This window comes from Physeter macrocephalus, chromosome 19 (genome assembly GCF_002837175.3).
Source record: "Physeter macrocephalus isolate SW-GA chromosome 19, ASM283717v5, whole genome shotgun sequence".
In the NCBI taxonomy this organism is placed as follows: Eukaryota; Metazoa; Chordata; class Mammalia; order Artiodactyla; family Physeteridae; genus Physeter; species Physeter macrocephalus.
In genome coordinates, this window is record NC_041232.1 from 82,967,167 (window position 1) to 82,971,865 (window position 4,699).

Below are 4,699 nucleotides of genomic sequence, written 5' to 3' on the forward strand. Positions count from 1 at the left end.
ATAATCGGGCATCAGGAGTCTTTGGGATGTACTTAAGAGATGAGGATGAGATGGGCACACAAAGATCAGTCTCAGGCAAACATCGTTTCCTTACTGCTCTCCTGTGTTCCTGCAGCGAGGTATACATGACAAGATAATGTGTGAACGTCACAGCCCTACTGGCTTTGATAGCTACACACACATTTTTGCACATTTAGCCCAATGCATCCTAAGGTAATTTAGGCTTGATGTTTGCAAATCCAAGAATACTCGTGTCATGCTGAAGGCATGCAAAGCAAATTCCAAAGTAAGGAACAGTGATTTCCCATTCTGTGGGATACACAAGAAGCACTTGGATGAGGATACTGTTGACCACAAGGTTCAGCCGGAATCTGAAATTATGGGATGTTACTTCTATACCCAATCATTTTGGATATATCTTGCTGTAGAAACTTTTCTTTGTTGTTGTTCCTTCCTAAAATTTTTGGGCAACTTATACCCGCATCCAGAAAACATTCATAAGAATACAAATATCAGTGTATGTATTTTCTAAATACCAAATTATTTTTACATAATAAGGGATTGATACCACAGATATACACATAGATAGGAAGTCTGTCCATAGAATTATTTCTTCATCAAATAAAATTATGATATTGGAATCATTGAATATAGCCAAATTGCTTAATCTTACCTTCTGAGGTTTGAGGTAAGACTTACTGCAATTATTTATTTTGGTCAGAAATTTATATCATGCTATAATAAAAGAACAATAGCGGAATTTTTATTATTATTTTCAATGCAGAGTTCTACTAATGGCATCCACTGAGTTCCTATGTATGTCAGTCATTGTATTATACTTTAGCAATGGTATCAATAATCAGGATTCTCTGTTCTCCCCTAAATTATATGCTACACCGCCTAGTATGTTTCAAAGTAGAGAACTACTAAATTAATTTTCTAACTAGTCAAAGCAGGCATACTGTACAGTGTCAATGCATGTTATTACTAAAATATGACAATACAGTTAAGGGAGCTTAATCTGTTTCTGATGCCTCATCTTTCCTTTCTCTCTTTAGAAGAGCACACCTAGTTGAAGAAAGAGTTTCAGGTCTCCTCGCTGGAGTAAGATAAAGAATTTGAAAAACTCCAGGATGACAATACTTCCCCCCAACCCCCCGCAGCTAAAATAAACAAATCCAGAATCCGTAGAGGAGTCAATTCAAAGGGACAGAAGTGTGCAACCATCAGATGGGAAGATGACCAGGGACCTCTACACATATTAATAGCGCATTTAGGAAATAAATCATCCTCTCATCATTTCCAGAGAGAGAAGACCAAACAAAGATTTGGGACTTCATAACATGATACATGAGAATCTGCTCAGGGCACTGGCCCTTGTCGGGGTCCCAGTGACTCCGCCATTGCTAATTCCACGTCCAGGTTTTGTCCTCATCTTTCTTGAGTATCAGTGTATTCGACACAGATGATTTCTCCCTCCTCCTTCACATACTTTATTTGGTTCCAGGACACAATATTCTCCTGATTTTCCTCCTACTTCATTGATTTTCATTCTTGGGAACACTTTTGTGGTTTCTCCTCTTTTTCCCGAATCCTTCAAATTTGAGTGTCAAGGGTTCCGTTTTGGGTTCTTTTCTCTATCCTTACCCCCTGTAATTTAATCCCATCTCACGGCCTCATACCATTTATATGCTGACAATTGCTTTATATGTATTGTAACCCTTGAACTCTTTCCTCAAGTCCAGACTCATACGTCCAACTGCCAACATGATACGTCAGCTTGGATGTCTAACGGACTTCCCCAAACGACATGTGCACACACTGAGATCCTAATCTCTCTCATCATATCTGCTCTAATGTCTGCTTTCCTCACTTTGATGATGGTAAATTCTTCCTTGCCTTCCCTCAAGACCAAATCCTTCATTGCATCCTTTATCCATCTCACTGATTTGTACTCTATAGCCAAGGAATAACTAGAAAATACTAGGCCCTTTGTCATCCTGCCTCCTGACAAGGAGGAACTCCTTTTGGCTCTGTCTTTGAAATGTACCTGGAGCCCAAGAATGTGGGCTCACTCACGGGTACCTGGCTAATCCAAGCCACTATTATCTCTGCCTTAGACTAATGCAGAAGACTTCAAACAGGTCTCTCTCTTTCTACGCTGTTCTTCTACCATCTGTTCCTTAAGGAGCAGCAAAACAGTCTTTTCAGACATCAGATTCTGTCACCCCACTGCTTTTCATTGTACTGAACAGCCAAGCGCTTTTCACTGGGCGGTTACACTGTGATGACCTGGCTCTGCCATTTCCTGCTCCTTAGTTCTTGTCTCACTGCACCTACGCCAGGTCCCTTTGCTCTGCCTGGAACACTCCAGGCAAATCCCCATGGCAGGTCTTGAGCTTCCTCTGTTCTCCATGAATGCAATGTTCACTTCATAGGCATCTGGTTAATTTCCAGTCTTGCTTCCAGGTCTGCTTAAAGGGCACATCCTCATAAGGTCTACTCTCTCTACTTTATTTAAAATTGTAAACTTTTCTCCAAATCTTCTTTCCTCTACTCTACATTTTTTTGTTCAAAGCCCTTTCAGCCTTTAACTAACTCTGCGATTTAATCATCAGTTACTGATGTTATGTGTAAGAACATAAGATCCTCAAAGACAGGCATCTCTGTTTTACTGAAGGATGCAGCCAGTGCTTAGAAAAGTATGAATTATAGAGCACAAATGGATTCGAAATACTAAACAATCAAGGATGCTGTGAATTAAATACCAAAAAGTCAGGAAGTTAAAAAGTTATATGGAGCAAAATTAAAGGAATGTTAACCTAAAGCCTTATATCTTAGTGTCCTCTGTACTGGGTGAGGGTCTCTTCTCTTCCTTCCCTCCCTACCTAGTATAATGCTCAGTTTAAAGAAATAGCTCTAAAAGCTACAACATTGACAGAATAAATGGATGAACTCAAAACTACATGGAAGCATCCATAATTTGGGGCTCACTTTCTTTATTTCTTGTAGCCTGATGTTTTTAGAGAAATGATCTTCAGTTATTCATAACTGAAAACACTTTAGGCAGAGGCCTGAATAAAAGCAAACAAACAGAAATATTCATGATGGATCTTTTGAATTGGCTACATTTGAAAGGAAAATTTTTAGAGAGTTCTGATCACAAACAGCTGTCTTATTGGTACCTAAGGAAGACCAAGTTAAAAGCAGGAAAGAAAATGATGTGGCAGTTAGCCTTAGGGACTCCCTAACAGGGTGAAAGAAGAAAAATTAGACTTACAACAAAAATGCAACATAAAATTCCCCTTCTTAAAAATTGCCCTCCTACAAATAATCAGAAAGTAGATCAGCTGGAGGTCAATGTTCAAGGCCTAATAGAAACAACTGTCTCTGTCTTGAAAATCTTTACAAAACCAGAAGTAAAATTCTAGATGCAAGTTGAAGCTCACCTATCTTTACCAATTCCAAAACCAATTCTCAAAATGCTGGTAGATATTATAAGACATAAAGATATTGGAACAAAATTGTCCTGTACTTAAGAAAGAAAAGAAAATTTTAAATAGCAATTACCCTGAAACCCTTAGAAAAAAATCTTGCGTTCTTTCTCTGTCTCTTGAAGTTATAAATCTTGCCATCTCTTTGAAGTATAAACACAGCCCACAAACACCTGAGAGAGAAGGGAAAAAAAAAAAAAAGGAAAGAAACCTTTTTTAAAATTCAAACTGCAAAAGGGCTCTCTTCACCAAACTCTACACCACAGCCGCCATAAGACTGCTTGTCAAGAGCAAATACAAATCTTAAAATTCTTCTCCACAAATAGCAATACTTTAGCCATCCGAGCAAGTTGAAACTAATTTATTCCAACTGTTATTTATAAAGTGGTAAATTTTGATTTGGGGGAAGTCTGTCAGAAGTATCAAAAATGAATGTACCTGACTGATGGCTAAAGTTTTGAAATGAAAGCTAAAAGATTTCTATTTGTGTCTGTCTGTATGTTTATATATGTACATTATAGATGTGGTATTTTTACACTTTCAGATGGTATTGCCAAAATTAATTTCTAAAAGAGCTCTATTTAATTGGTTTAAAAACAATCACTTATATGAATTAAAGTATAACACAACTTAACCCAAAAGCTTTTCAAGTTCACATAGTCTAGGATTAATCTTTAGTCAATAAAAGCAGTTTATGTTTGTTGATTTAATTAATACAGACGTGTCATTAGAAATGTCAGCATTAAGTATAATACTTTTGTCCTACGTAGGTTTACGAAAAGTCAAATAAGCACTTTAGCTTTATTACAAAATTTGTCGGCAGTTACATACATACACACACATACACATACGTACATAAGACGGCTAATTGCTTTAATGTCTTCTAAAATCTTCAGGAGTGATCTAAATATGATTGTTAAGAACAAATGAATTAAATAGATGTAAATGAGTAAGAGTTTTTAGGTGAACTTTTAAACAATAATTGTTTTATGTATCTACTTAAACAGTTTCCCAAATCACGTGGGTAATCCCCACCTTAGAGTTTTGCTAAATTAAATTAAATGATGGAAATTCGTTGACTATCTAGATTATTTCCAAATAAGGTAAAATAATAAAACACTAGTTACTGAACATAGGTCTGTCTACTGTTGGCTTCCTATTGTAGAGAAACTGAAGATAAATTTGGGTCTGTTAGTAACCGTGTC